This window comes from Camelus ferus, chromosome 27 (assembly GCF_009834535.1).
Source record: "Camelus ferus isolate YT-003-E chromosome 27, BCGSAC_Cfer_1.0, whole genome shotgun sequence".
In the NCBI taxonomy this organism is placed as follows: domain Eukaryota; kingdom Metazoa; phylum Chordata; class Mammalia; order Artiodactyla; family Camelidae; genus Camelus; species Camelus ferus.
Genome location: NC_045722.1, coordinates 2,145,313 through 2,160,929, shown reverse-complemented (window position 1 = coordinate 2,160,929; position 15,617 = coordinate 2,145,313). Strand labels below are relative to the sequence as shown.

The following is a 15,617-nucleotide window of genomic DNA, read 5'->3' as shown; positions in this document are numbered from 1 at the left end:
GCGGTAGGGGTGAGAATACTGCCTGACAAAATAATAAACGGTGTCCCAATGCATGCTGGAGATGGACAAACTTTGAAAACATCACACAAGTGAAAGGAGCCAGATACAAGGCCACATGCTGCATGACTCCATTTATAGGAAATGCCCAGAATAAGCAAATCTATAGAGACCAAAAAATACATTAGTGCATCAAGGTCTGGAGGGTAGGAGGGGCTCACAAGTAAGACGTTTCCTGGGTGACAAAAATGCTCTAAAATTAGATTGTGATGATGGCTGCACAACCCTGTGAACATACTGAAAAAACTGTACACGTTCAGTTGGTGAAGTATATGATATGTGAATTACATCTCAATAAAACTATTCAAACAGTATGGCCCAAAGAACCTGGCGGGTTGTGGAGACTGAGCAGACACATGTCACGTGCTTAGCGCAGGGCCTGGCGTAGGGGACACTCAGTTTAGAAGTTGCTCTGATGACACACATACCAGAAGAGGTTGGGCAGTACTTAGAATGCATCGTCATGGCCAGAACAGGAAGGTAAAACCCCTTACCTACAAACACCGCTTCACTTAAACCTTCCCTAAACACAAGTTCCTAACAGTCAAATGGGCCAACAATTTCGAAGGTAAATTATAAATAGCCCCAGAAAGCCCGGGGTGGGAGGTTGGGCTGGAATGTTATGGAACTTGGGAAGAAAACCATGGGCCAGACGCCTCTCCTCCCACACCTCCTTGCAGGGAAAGCCGAAGACACGAAGCAGGGCTTCACCGTGTGCCCAGGGGTCCTCTCTAATAAAGCCAGCGTTTCCAAAACCACGGGTTTCTGAATTTGTCTCAGGACTTCATACTTCCTTCTCACTAGAAAGGGGAGATGGGGGGATAAATTACACGGATTTAAGAAAAGACAGTCAGGAGAATCAGGTAATTCCCTTTGTGGGGGAAAATAATCAAGATTTTTAAAACGACCAACAGTTCTTTCTGGGGGTTATTAAGAAAGCCACGCCTCTTGACTGTAATCACCCCTAATTAGCCATCAGCAACTCATGGAATTACTCATGGCATTGAAGACCCTTAAACTCTTGGCTCTCAGCCCAAACTTGCACTGAGATCTGCCAGGAAGAAGGCCAACCAGAGCGAACTGGACCTGTTAACGCCCTCTGAACCTGAGGCACGGCCTTGCTCTTGGCTGAGGAGCAGACACGCACAAAGACGGGACTGAACTTGGGAGTCAGAGGAAGTCTTTGCCAAGCTCCCGACAAAGACCAGCTAATCAGTAATTACGTCCTCAGCGCGTGCGGGGCTCCAGCCTCTTCCAGGTGCTGCAGGATTCCAGAGATGAGGCAGTGCAAGGTCTCGCAAAGTCCAGCTTGCACGGGTGAGGATTAGGGACATGGAATTATGTGGGGAACGCTGGTGTCTTCCAGGGCAACATAGGGTCAACAGCGTTATCCAGAGACCCGAAGGGAAAACCAGGCCGCTGCAGGGGTAAGAGAATGACTAGAGGGGGCTGGTCAGGAATCAGCAAGGAAGACGGGGCTTCAAACCAGCCCTCAGCCTGTGCGGCTCACAAAAGAACAATCCAGAGTGGCTGGCAGGACTGTACATGCTGTAATAAGAAACACCTACATCTGAGACCAACATCCCATTTACTAACCAGGTGACTTTCGGCAACCAACCCTTTCAGCTTTCAATTTCCTCATCTGTGAAGTGGGTGCACTGTTTGTAACTACTTCATAGACTTGTTGTGAGTACTAAGTATTTATTGAGACTCTGTGACCTAGGTGCTACACACACGCACACACGCCAGGCATGGTCCCTGCCCTCGAGGACATCACAATCCAGGTGCAAGAGGGCTACGCATTTTAAAGAAACTGAAACATAAGTAAGTATAGAAATAAGAGGCGTGGCAGAAAGTGCAAGGTGCCTCGGGAAGTACACAGGGCAATGGTCAGAGAAGGCCCTTCTGAGGAAGCCCTCTGGGCCGGGCCCTGAGGGATGAGCAGGGGGCAGCTAGGTGAAGGGGGAGGGGCACCCCAGGGAGAGGGACTCGCGGCGGCAAAGGCGTGTGAGGTGCTGGGAGGAAGAGGAAGCAGCGTGGCGGGGACACAGAGTCGCAGGAGACGAGGGAAGAGCTGACCCCCGGCTGAGAAGAAATCCCCCAGAATCCGGTAAATGCATGCATGGCTAAGGGCACGAGCGACAGGGCGCCACAGGTGACTCCCAGCAGACTTCTGGTGAACGGAGGTGGCCAGAGGAGGTGCTAGCGGGGCTGTTTTTGGGTTCGGTAAGGAAAGGAAGGACAAGGTGGAGGGAAGAGGCCGGGACGTGAAGCCGTGGTTCCCAAATCCGACAGGAAGTCATCCAGGAAAACCATCTTAAATTATCAAAACCGTTTGAAAATAGATTTACAGCCACGGCTGATAACCATGAACCTTGCCTTCAGACAGTTGCTGATGACAGAATGAAGCCATCACAATTTCACATGGCATTTCACAATATGGCTCCTTTCATCTTTATGACGCCCTTTTAAAATCTGTATCTTGAGTGTATGTTTAATGTGGTCACATAATACATTGATAGGTTAAAAAAATAACCAAATATGGGTTAGCGTTGTATGCTCAAACATTTTTTTTAACTCATGGAGAGTGCAAAAAAAAAAATTGTGGCAGCCACTACTCTTGAATGTGTTTTTGCACAACTTCTTGTCAGATTGGACTGGTCACTTTTCCTCAGGAGATGGTTACGAGCTTGTTCCAGCAGAGTGGGGAGAGCGCGGCCGTTTCCTAACGTCCACGTGGGCTTCTGTGGTTGTAACAGGGAAGGGCAGATCTGACTCCCCATCGGATCTGTTTCTTTCACTTTAACCTTTGTGTTCTATTGCTTCTGCTACGTTAATCACCAAAGGAATGTCACCTACAGCTTAAGGTACACATGGTGGCCCATCTCTGGGATCCCTGCCTCCCATGCCTGAGCGTTCAGCTGAGCTGCGCCCTGACCGGGCCCACCTGTAAATAACTGCAGGGAAGAATCGAACACATCCTTTCTTGAGTCTGACGCAACCCTGGCATATCTGCAACAACTTGCCACGTTTTCCACTTTCCCTCCTCATCTTCCCTCTTTGTTCTATAAAAGAAGCTAGCATCCCAACCCGGGCAGGATGGTGCTTTGGGACACTAGTCCACCATCTCCTTGGTCTGCTGGCTTTCTGAATAAAGTCGCTACTCCTTGCCCCAACAACTCATCTTTCGATGTATTGGTCTGTCGTGCCGGTACGAGCTTGGACTCGGTAACACCATTAGCACTGTGTTAAGTCAACTCTGCTTTTCAAACTCTGGGTCATGACCCGTTCGTCTGTCATGAAATCAATTTTGTGAGTCACGACCTGTACTTTAAAAAAATGAAACAGAAGAGAATGAAAGAGAAGAGAAAATACCAGTGTGGCTCGCAGTCAGAAGAGCTTAAGGGCCCCGGCTCTGGAGGCCCAGAGGCACTGCGGGAGTCTCACTGTGACGGGGAGATGAAATCATGAGGACGAGGCAAAGACATGCTGTCCAAGCCCAGGAAGTGCCAGGGGAATGCTGACAAGATGGGCAAGCAGGAGCCCTTGTAGGTTCTGGAGCAGGAGGGGCCTGAGGAAAGTGAGGTTTCCCGAAAACCCGTGCGGCAACAGTGCCTGCGGCTGAGTACACACGCATCTGTGGAGCCAGCCGCCTTTGGGGTCTGTGCCTGTTGATTTATAACCTTTCCTGACAGTGAACAAAAAAATGGGACAATCTAGTTTCTGTTAGAACACGTGCTCCCTGGCAGATGGAGGCCCCACCGTCTCTCCTTTCCACAAAGACCCTGCAGGAAGGTGGGACAAATCGCCAGCTCTGGTTCAGGCCAAAGTCGCGGTCCCCACACACCAGGGGGAGGGGGCGCAGCAGGAGGTTCTAAGGCTCCGATGGCGATGGCGGGGATGGAGGCAGCCACAGCAGATCTAATCCCGGAAGGTGCCACCGTGCTGCTGCGCTGCCTGCCCCTTGCCCACATGCCCACCTCTGAGCATCTCTCCTGCCCCTTCTCCTCACGGCCTGACCAGAACTTCTAGAGGACCCTCACCTGACTTCAGTGCAACCCAAAGAGAGGGATCTGCTCAGCCTCTCATGTCTGGGCTCAGAAACCCGACCTCGCGGCCACATCCTAACCGCAGGCGCCAGCTCCACCTCCCACCCACCCTCCCTCCCTCCCACACCCCGGCTTCTCCTCTAGAACTCCCACAATGTAAAGCAACCACTCAGACAAACAAAAGCCCCAGTCCCTGGGGAGAGGAAGTGACTCACCAGCCCAGAATGAGGAGCAGGGATTTCAGAAAGAGGCAGTTCAGACCCCAAACCAGCACCCAGTAGCACGTGGGGAGGGCAAGCCCCAGAACCCGCACGTTCCTCTGTGCAAGCCACCCCGAGGGTCCTGGCAGACGGAAGCCTCCGCACTGGGCCTCCGTCCTGCCGCCACCACCCCACACCCCATCACGTCTTCTTACAGAACCCTGGCCCAGTTTCCAGCACTGCCTACCTGACATCCCAGTTGTTTGTGGACCAAAGTACCAGGATGTAGGCTCCTGACATCAGTGTGTTCAACCCACCTGTGTCTTCCATGATCGGGAAAGTGGAAGAAAAGTCAAGACAGTCAGGAACCGACTTGTACTATGCACCTGATGTGAGACACGAGTCCTGTTAGTTCATTCTCAGGGCAAAACTGAGGCCACGTGGCAGGTAGAGGGTAGGTGTGGACTTGAACACAGACCACCTCTTCACTTTATTAGACTTGTTACCTCCCACCTATTAGAGAGCCATGCATAGCTAGACACTCAATAAATGAATGGGTGGGTGGGTGGATGGGTGGGTGGATGGATGGATGGATGCATGATGGGTGGATGGATGGATAGATGGATGGATGGATGGATGATGGGTAGGTGATGGGTGGGTGGATGCTGTCTCAAGGGGGCTGGGTGTATCTCACATATTTGCTGGGAGATGAAACATTTCAGGACTTGACTTGACTGCACCATGAACATCACCTGGGGCAAAGTGAGCCAAGATGAGTGATTTAACAACCTATTATTTCAGATGATAATAACAATGGGGCTGAGGATGCCAGCGAACACGCACTGAGCGGTTACCTCATGTGTCGGAGGGTGTTCTCAGTACTTGGTATTAACTCCTTCTGTCCTCACAACAGCCCGTGAAGGAGGTACCACTGAGAAATGGAGGAGCGTCGCCTAGCTGGTACAGGTGGGAGGGTCAGTACTCAAGCCCAGGCAGAGCTTATGCCCTTGACCATCGTCTGACACTGCCTTCCACCACCCACACACAGGGCTGGCCCGAACGGTCACACAGAAGCTGCGTCTGCTGTGGGTCCCGTCTTTTCCCAGCTGCCATCTTGAGTACTAGTTTGGAAATGAAGGAACATTGTAGGCCTCAATGGATATGTTAAAAGGATTCCTCAAGTCACAGACAGCAGCGTGGTCCCGCGGCCCCTGCAGAGCTGGGCCCGGTCCCCCTGAGGTCCTTGGGTAAGGCTTACGTGGGGCAATCAGGTTATCGGCTAATGAGCTTTCAATACCTGGTGGGTTAGCCTTCATGCAAGGCACACATATGACAAGGCGGGGGGGGGGGTCCTGTCCCTTAAGGAGCTCGCACTCTCACCGAGGCAGACCAATGAACACACAGATACATACATGGATATCTCTTTCACGATGAGACTACCTCAGGCTGGGCGCCCCACGGCGGGCACAGGCGAAAGGAATGCCAGCATTCCAAGAAGTAAACAGCACAGCGCACTTTTCTTGTTCACGCTTGATTATCCTCTTGAGAGAGAGTCTTTGAAGGGTCATCATTAACCATCCAGTGGGCAAATCTGCCCGCCAGCAAAGGGAGAGACAGGACGGTGTCAAAAACTTAAAAGAGAGGGATCATCATCTCTCTTAGCAGGCACCAGGCACGCTCTGTTATAGGGGTCCCCGCCGATGGTGAGCTTGCCAAGGCCAGGGATGTGTCTCTTCGCCTTTACATCTTTCCTCACCTTGCCTGGTACGGAGAGGCCATGCGGTAAAAGTCTGACGGAGGAGCGGAAGGATGAATGAGGCACGAGTCTCCAACGGAGTTTTTCCTTTGGACTTTACTCTTTTTCTGCTTCTTAGGAAGCAGGACCAGGTCCGATTTCTATGCATTCTTGCTGGGGCTCAGCGAACGGCCAGGGCAATCGGAAGGCACCAGCCCACTGTGGGCGTGTGCCGCCGCCTCCGCGGAGGGTCCGACGCGCCCCAGCCCTCCGCTGGCTGGCATCACTCACCACAGCCCTTTCAGGAAATCCTGCCCCAGGCAGCAGGGTATTCAGGAAAGCTGACCCTGCAGCCCCAGGGCCAGCCACGTTTCCAGCCTCTCCCTGCTGGGCCGAGGCCAGCCAGAGGGACGTTCCCCTGACACTCCCTCCTGCTCTCGGTCTTTCCTCCCACCCCTTGCGAGGCCATCCTTTTCCCCCCGTCACATTCAGACTGAGCCACAGAGCTCATTTCTTCCCATTGAACTTCCATTCTGCAATCCGGCTGGCTGGCCCAGAGCACCCTGAAAACCCACAGCATCTGGATTCGGAAAAAATGTTGAGAAGATCTTAAAACTCCCTGGATACTTTAAAGCAAACACATTACAGCAGGTTTTGCTAACTCATTAAAGAAAACAGCTTACTTCTCTTTACTTCCCTGGAGAAACTAGGTAATCAGCACATATTGGTCAAGGGTTTTCAATGCAAACTACATCATTTTCATGGTCATCAACACTGATGTGTATATTTGTTTTCGGTCCTAAAAAACGTTTCCCAGGTAACTAAGGAAAACAGTCAAGGGTAGAAATATCAGGCAGGCAAGATATTGTACATAAATGAGCCCCTTGCTCCTGCTTCTGTGCAGAGCTGCTTCTCCAATTTCAGGTGACATGACACCCCAGATCAAAGCGGGGCGCGCCCTTGCAGTAAGAGCACTTTCTCGTCTCCGAATGTGACTGACTTAGTCACTTGATTTACAGCATTTGATAAAGCTGGTTGAAGTTCTTTACTTCCGTGTGAGTCTCATACACCGAACTCCAGCCTTGTCATTGCCACAGTGAATCATCCTGACTTGTGCCTGCCTTTTCTCCCCATAACATGACACTACAGAAGAGCAAAGCCGTTTCTCAAGGACTTATTTTTTGTATTCCTGGTGCCTAGAACAGCGCCTGGGGCACAGGAGATGTTCCATGATGACAGAAAGCACTTATGTTCCTCTCACTGGAGAGCCTTCGCTTTGAGCATGGTTATGTTACTTTTTCAATGTGCTGATGCCCCGTCCAGGATCTGAAAAGAGACTTTCTCGTTTTGCAGTGACTGCTAATTGGAGTCGACACCACCGACGGCACACCCCACCCTACTCCTAAAGCCTCAGACACACACGTGAACAGCTGTGATGGGATGCAGGTCACCCCACCTAGGAATCAAAGACACCCAGACACAGCCTCCAGCCTTCGTCCCCACTCAGACTCGACAAAGGAGACAACCCCGGATGCCACAGCCCAAGCCCGGCACGGGAAGCACAGACTTCTCTGACATGCCACCCAGGTCTTCTCCAGGACGATGGTGCCTCTCTTTCCGAAAACCAGTGTATTCCCCAGCCGCCTTCGGTCGATGGCAGGTGGCCGTGGGACTAACGGCAGCTTTGGCTCAGGCTGAGCTGCCCTCCTGGCGCATCTTCCCTTCCTTTTGACACAAGGCTCAGGTCCTGGCATCTACAAATGACCTCTTGGCACTCTGGCCAGCACCTGTGTCCATCTGTGTGCGCACACGCACACATGTACACACGCACACACTGGGGGAGGGGGCGCCACATGCACAAAGGGAACAAACCCATAGACGGAAAATACATTCATCCTCGAAACAGGGCTGGGTGAGATCTCAGGGGCGGGTGGAACACAGCTGCTCACTGTGATATTCTTTTAGAGAAAGTCGCTATCATACCGTACACGTTTACTGAGAAAAAAATTGAAAACTATGGGAAAACATTAACAGGAAAACTGCAGCGAGGTGTGGCCTCACAGTCCAGGTGAGCCACTGTGAAAGGCTCTGGTTTCTTCTTTCCAGTCTTCTCTCTGTGCTCAACGCTCACGGATGTCATGTGCATATTTCACACACACAAAGTCACATGCAGTTTTGCTTTCTATTTTTCATTTTAAATCATAAGCACCTCAGTAATATTCGGAAACATGTTAATTGCTCCATAATCGTTCACCCTGTGGAAGCTGGATAACACACCTAAGGAACTCCCTTGTTCAGAATCGTGAGGAGTATCTTTGTATAAACTTCTTTATCTGTTTCTCTGCTTAGTTCCTCATGGTAGGTTCCTAAAACCACAATCACTAAGCTGAAAAGTATGGCTATTTAAGGTCCTTCCTACATATGGGTTGTTTTCAACAAGAGTATATCCACTTAAAATCCCACTGCAGGGGGCGAAGTGCACACACTTGCCAACAGTGTTAGCATTACAGTCTTTTAAAATCTGACACACAATTAGTCAGGGTGGGCCAGCCGCCGCAGCACACCAGCCCGGGATTTCAGCGGCTTAACTTGCTTCCTGCTCACTTCATCGTCTGCCGTGGGTTGGAAGGGGCATTCGGCTCCACACAGCCACGCGGGGACCCGGGGGCCCAGTCTCTTTGCATCTAGCGGCCCCTCCAGTGTCTACAGTCTTGGAACCCTTGTCTGTTTTTTCCCACTTTCCACCCAGTGAACAAACAGGGGAAATGAGAGAGCATGGGGGACCGAGCTAGCAGCTCTACAGAGGTCACTTAAACCACAGCCACTCATACGGCACTACCCAGCGTCCTCACGCGGCCACACCCAAGTGCAGGGGAGTGTGGAAAATGTGGTCTGTCTACGCCCAGGAGGAAGCCTTTGGGTGGACGACTTTGCCTGGTACAGGGTGGGCATTCAGTGCGTTAGTCATAACAGGCAAAGAGGCAAATCATTTTAACATGTATTCCTTTGATTATTAGTAAAGTTGGAACAGATTTTCGGTTTGACTGGCCATGTGTAACATCTCTTTCTTGAATTCTTCCCTCTTTTGCCAATTCTTCTGCAGAGCCCACGTTTTCAGCTGACTTTCAAGAAGCTCTTTCTATATTAAGGCCAGTAACCCTTATTTTGTCAAGTTCTTTCAGTTTGATTTTTGTCTTTTAATCCTGCTCATCACTTTTATGCAAATACGTTTTTATTTTATGTCTTTAAAATCTATACATTACTTCCTTTGTAACTTTCCTGCTTGACATCTTGTCACAGAATCCCACAGCACGAGAAAACTGGGAGAGTCTAACCCAACTCTTCACTTCCATGATTTTATAACCGTGATTCACAGATGAACAGGCTGATGCTCAGTGAAATAAGACGACTGGCGCAAAGTGTCACAGCCAATCAGAGGCAAAGCTAGGGCCAAAGGTTTTAAATTTGTATCAAGTGTCTGATACATGACAAGACGTGCCAGACACTATTCCAGCATTATGAGGTAGGTGCGACAGATACGCCCATCTTACAGAGAAGGAAACTGAGGCTGCGAGCAGTGCAGCACTGTGCCTGAGGTCACCAGAAGCAACATGCCTCCCGTAAGAGGCAGCGGCACGGTGGAGCCCTCGCCCACCTGCTGTGGGGCCGTGGCTCCTCTCCGCGCTCCATTCAGCTGCCTCCCAGGTGTCCCTGACACGCTGTATCAGACACACCTTTCCAAGTAAGATGCTTGAGTTCACCTTTACCTGGCGCCCAGCACGCAAGCTGCAGGCGGGCCCAGACGGCGAGATGCTGTGCGGGAGCTTGAGCTCTGCCCCATTCACTCCACACCGGCCTTGGCCTTGAGCCCGGGGTGCTACCTCCGTGCCCCCACGCACTTGCCCCTCCAGGATGCAGCCCGGCTCCGTGTGGCTCGGCCGTAAATCAGCCGGCCTCGCGCTCTGCCCTCGGTGCTTCTGAACCTCGGAGGAAAGGATCTGCCTTTTCCGGCTCGGCTCCTGGGGTTTCTGCACTGACATTTGAGTTATGTCGTTATTTTTCTAAGCGATAGAAATCTAGTCAACGGTTTGCAGCGGTCACCGCTGTGCGGCGGAGGCCGGGAGGCCCCGCACGCCCTCACCCGGGGAGGCCAAAGCCCGGCTGCCGAGCCCGGGTCCCCGGCACGGCTCTGGGAGGGCCGGGGCCGCGGCTGGCAGCCTGGGCAGCGCGAGGCGGACAGCCACCTCGTGGACCGCGGGTGCTTCCAAGGAGACCGAGAGACGCAAGTCACTGGCGCCAAAGGCCGCCCAGAGGCCAAGGGGGACGATGAAAGGCACCTGCGTTTAGCAAGAGTAAGACGTTACCGCGGCCTTTCCCTGCAGCTCCGCGGCCAGCGGCGCCCGAGCCTGCCCGCCTCCCGCGCGCTCTGGCTGCCCCGCCGGCTCTCCCCGTGACCGGACCAGGCCCGAGGAAGCGCGCCCTCACCCACCGCGCCCATGGGCCGCGCGCGCCGGGCGGGGGCCCGCGCTCGGACCCTCCAATGCTCGCCCCGTGCTGAGGCCTCCGGGGCCCCGCTCCTCACCACCCACCCCGGCCTGCCCTGCCAGGGTCCTCCGGCCGCTGGGCCACCCGAGACGAGGGGCGGGAGCGCTGGTCACCAGCTCCACGCCGAGCCCTCCTCCTGCCGAGCGGCGGCGGCGGCGTCACCGTCCTCCCAGCGCGGAAGCGCAAAGCGCACCTGGGCCGCGGCGCTCCCCGCTCCCGCCAGCCCGGGGCGGCCCCTGCCTTCGCTCCGCCCTTCGTCTGTACTCTCTCCTAGACACCCCCCCCCCCCCCGCCTCCTGCCAGCCCATCCGGATCTCCGCCGCGAGGGTTTCTCTGGTTCCCGCGTGCACCTTGGCCACGAATCACACGGACAGATTTCTGGGTTCTCTGTTCTGCTCCGCGGATCTACGCGCGGAGATCCGCGCCGGCACCACTGGACTCGGGCACAGCGGCTCTACGTCTTCAAACCTGCAGGCTGATTCCTCCTATTTTCTTTTTCTTTTTCAAGATTACTTTAAGAAGTTTAACGATATCTCGGTGTGGATTTCTTTGGGTTTATCTTGTTTGGAATTCACTAAGCTTCCTGAATCTGGAGGCTTCTGCCCCATCCCGACCGCGGGGTCTTCAGCAGTTAGTTCACTGAGTGATTATTCAGGGTCTCCCTCTACCTTCTCTGCTAGAATTTCAAAGACACAAACGTTAGATCTTCTGTTCTAGTCCTGCGGGTCCCCGAGCATCAGTTCTTTCTTCCTCCACCCGGCCCTGTGTTTTTTTCTCTCTGTTGCCCAGATTGGGAGATTTTTACTCCTGTATCTTCAAGTTCACCATTCCTTCCTTTGTCATCTCCTGTTCTGCAGTTTAATCCACTCGGTGAGATTTCATTTCAGTTACTGTACTTTTCGTTCTAAACTTTTCATCTGATGCCTTTTGTTTCTTTGCTGAGTCTTCGTGTTTTTCCTCGCTTGTTGCACGTGTGTTCATAACTGCTCGCTGGCGCCTGCTTCAACAACCTTCCGGCGTCCTGTCACCTCAGAGTCGGCATCAACTGATTGTCTTTTCTCAGTAAGTGTGGGATCTCCATGTTTCTTGGTAAGACGGGTGATTTTCAGTTGAAACCTGGACATTTTAGGTATGTTAGGAAGCTTTAGATCTTATTTAAACCTTCCATTTTAGCTGGTTCCTCGGATACTGCCTCGGCAGAGGAAGGGGGACCCTACCCTACTACACCAGGTGGAGACAGAAGTCCAGGCTCCCCACTTGGCCTCCACTGACCCCCAAGGGGGAGGGGTACTGCTGCTGAGCAGGGGACGGAGCTCCAGCTGCCCTGCGGGTCTCCCCTGACACCTCCCCGGCTGGGGGGGGGGGTAGAGGGCCTCATCACTGTGCATCCTGTGGCACCGCCGGTGGGGAGGGGGCCTGGGAAGCAGGAGGGGACACGTGGCCTCATCACTGCTGGGTGGCAGTTAAGAGTCCTTCCTCTCCACGAGGTCTTCTCTGACCACCCAGTGGGGAGGGCAAGGATGTCTCATTGCTGCTGGGTGGGAGTGAAAGTCCAGGCTCCCCACAAGTCTCTGAAACTGAGCAATGGGCCCTCAGAAGTGGCTATCACCTTTCATTTAGTCATGAAGAACGAGTGACCCCAGAGACAGAGGAGAACGGTTTACAGGAGGTCGAGTGGCAAGATGGTGGCAAAGTCAGGACTCAACGCCCATGCCCTTGGCTCCAAGACCAGGAGCTCCTAACGCACAGAAAGAACACCAGCCCCGCCCCCAACATAGTAACGCCAGATCTCACCGGCCAGAGGAGAGGGGCCGCCTCCCTTCACACCCTGCCAGACCCAGGCCAGGAAGCACACGTGGTTGTGCACCGCCATCCCCCAAACAACACAGACACACGTCGATTCAAGACGGACCTTCCATCCAACACACACAGCAAAAGCACCACGAGAGCCAAGAACCACGGCGTCACAGTCGCCTTCGGGGCCGGTGGTCTTCCATCTGGAGGCGGTCCTGGCTTTCCTACTGTTAGACTGTCTGAAACCAAGATACACCCAGGAGCTGTGGAACTGCGAGCAGCCAGCAGGCCAGGCGGCCCCCTCCTGGCTGGAGAGCTGGGTCTGCACCCAGCGGGAGGCGCCTGCCTTGGACCCGGGGCCAAGCGGTCTGAGCACAGCCCTGCTTACTCCCCGGCAAGGGAAAGCTGGTGACCCGGGAGGGGAGGCTGCTTTCTAACAGCCTTTGTTTTTGTTTCCATTTAAAAAGGTTAGTGACTTTACTGCATGTGGAAAGAACCGAAGTAATTTCAAAGAGGCTCCGCATGTTTTGGAGCTGACCAAAGACACAGACCAGCTGGGCGGGGTGGGGGGGGGTGGGGGGGTGGGGAGAAGCGGAAGAGAAGGAACACAGTCTATCCCGCATTCACCACGTGCCAGACATGCGCCTTGAGCTCCTTCCCATGCCTTCCCCTGGCTTCTGCAACAAAAATTCCAGCCGGAATCGAGCTCCGACCCCTCACGGTGGGCCGTCGGGCTGTCGCGAGTCGGGCCGAGTTGCTAGACTCCAGGAAGGTGCACGGTGATGGAACCACAGCTTCACGGTTTTCAATCTGAATCACGAAACAGAATGGTGTAACTATTCATAAAGTCACTGCATGCCTACATCTCAAAACAAGATGATCTCAATTTAAAAATTCACTAGAATAACTACTTAAGGGATTGCAAGTTGTGTTGAAGAAACTGCCTGCACTGGCATCAGCCAGGCTGGGAAATACCCACAGTCTTTTGACAGAACTTGTGAACTGAGCCATACTCTTACGAGCAGAACTTCAGTGAGAGATTCTGTGGACTACAGGCAGATTTTAACATGCACTCTTTTTATCTTATTTTTTTAACGGTCACTCAGTTTAAAACAATTTTCGAATATTACCGTCATCTAGCCCAGGGCTCAGCACACTGTGGCTGGTGGGCCAGACCTGACCCCCTGCCCTCTCTGTCACGTTTCCAAGTGGCTGAACAAACAGCGAAAGAAGAAAGTTATTTTGTGACGTGAAAATTATATGAAATTCAAGTTACAGCGCCCATAAATAAGGTTTCACTGCCCGTTCATTTATGTGTCGTTTATGGTGGCTTTCCTGCTCAAAAGGCAGAGTTGATTCATTGCAACATGGACCATATACTGTGCAAAGCTGAAATATTAACTCACTGGTGGCCCTTTACAGAAAAAAAAAAAAGTTTGCTGACCCCTGATCTAGACAGGCTGTGAAGTGGCGGTGCAGGACCGAGATCACACTGAGATGATGGCAGTAAGAACCAGCAGCAGCAGCCTGGCCCTTGAGGAAGCCAAGTAACCGCCTGGAGACACCAAACGGGCCTTTTACGAGCGACCCTCCGTGCAGTGCTGGAGATTAACAGTGACAACGTGAAAAGCCACATCTGAGCAAAATGATGCGTCGTGAGAATGCACCAAGCACACACTCACGCCCCTGCCACTTATCTCCAGGAAAAGCACAATCTGAAGTATGAGGGACCTGCATTCCGTGGGGTCTTCCAGAATGCAGCCCTCCCACAAAACAGGCTCCCACCGCCTCTCCCCCTCCCTCCACACGGTTTCCCACATTCGGGCGCCGTCCTCAGTCTCTGAATTCCCACCAACCTCAGTCTGATGTCCCTCTCCTGGGCCCCAGGCTTCCGACTGCCTAGTGTTTATCACACGGACCGTCTCCCCGCCAGCCCCTCCAAGGCTGTATGCGCCCCCAAGGCAGGAGTGCCATCCTCTTCATCTTTAAGATGGACAGACCTGCCCGTGCGCACGAAGGCGCACAGCAGGCCCTCCGCGTCACTAGTGGACCGAACACACGCCTCCCACGTGCCGCCGCCTCTGACCCCGCAGCCCGCCCCGTGAGCCCAGCCCGCTGCACAGACGAGGCGTCGGGAGCGCGGAGAGCTTGAGCCGTCCCCGGGCCGTGAGCGGCAGGCCGGCCTGGAACCCACGCGGGGACAGTGCAGGGCGCCACCACGTGCGCACTGCGGCCCAGGGAGCTCGGGCAGCAGGGGCAGCGAGCGCACGGGGACGCCCGCACGGAGCCGCTGAAGCGCGTCGGCACCGCGTCAGAAGCCGCCAAGACCATCCGCTTCACGGCGCTTCGCGAAAGAAGCCACTTACAGAGGACCGCGTGCTGTGCGACGCCATCTATCCGTGAGCCCGTATGAACTCCGACACAGCTCCGCGTGGAGCGGGGAAGCCCCAGCTCCCGGCGCCTCTCACGCTACGGGGAGGAGTGAACGGCACCTAATACTGCTCACCAAGACCAGCACCCACTCTCCTTCTGGGTTCTCCCCCGAGGCCTCCCAGGGGCCTTTTCTCTGCAGACCCCTCAGCAGCTTAACGCTCTTAGAACAGCTCCTGCTTTGGACCTGGTAATTACATGACCAGGAACTGAATGTCCAAAATGGAATGTGAAGCGAAAGAAAAAGAAAAACAAAACCCAGCACACGGGACATTCAAGTTGGTAGTACTAATTTTCTGATTAGGGTAAAACACTCAAAAAATCCTAGATCCCTAACAGAGGAAGGAGAATGGCTAAGGAAACCGTGATGGAACAAAGCATGGAAACAGTCATTGTGCTTAAAGATGGGAAGCCCGACTAGGTCAAGAGAAATGTTAACATCATCTCGTACTGTGTGGAAAAGACGTGCGTGAACTAAAATACAGGCAAGTATCAAGGAGGAAACACTACCAGCAGCTAGTGGACCATGCAGATATTTGGGGGGAGGGGAGGAGGGGGAGGAGGAGGGAGGGGGGAGGAAAGGAGGGAAGAGGGAAGGGAGGGAGTGGAGGGGAGGAGGGAGGGAGGGAGGAGAGGAGGGAGAAGGGGATGGGAAGAAGGAGGGGAGGAGGGAGGGGAGTAAAACTCAAGTTAAAAAATAACCCAGCTGTGGAATTACACAGTCTTTCTAGAAGGTCAGTTTGACCATATGTATCAAATACCTTAAGAGTATTTACATCTTTTATCCCAGGAACAGAACTGTGCATT

The 15,617-nt window shown here is 53.4% G+C and overlaps 1 protein-coding gene across 1 annotated transcript in view; it reads right to left on the bottom strand.

Moving 5' to 3' along the window:
- THSD4 (thrombospondin type 1 domain containing 4) overlaps positions 1-15,617 on the bottom strand; it is a 485,342-nt gene that overhangs the window by 461,702 nt on the left and 8,023 nt on the right.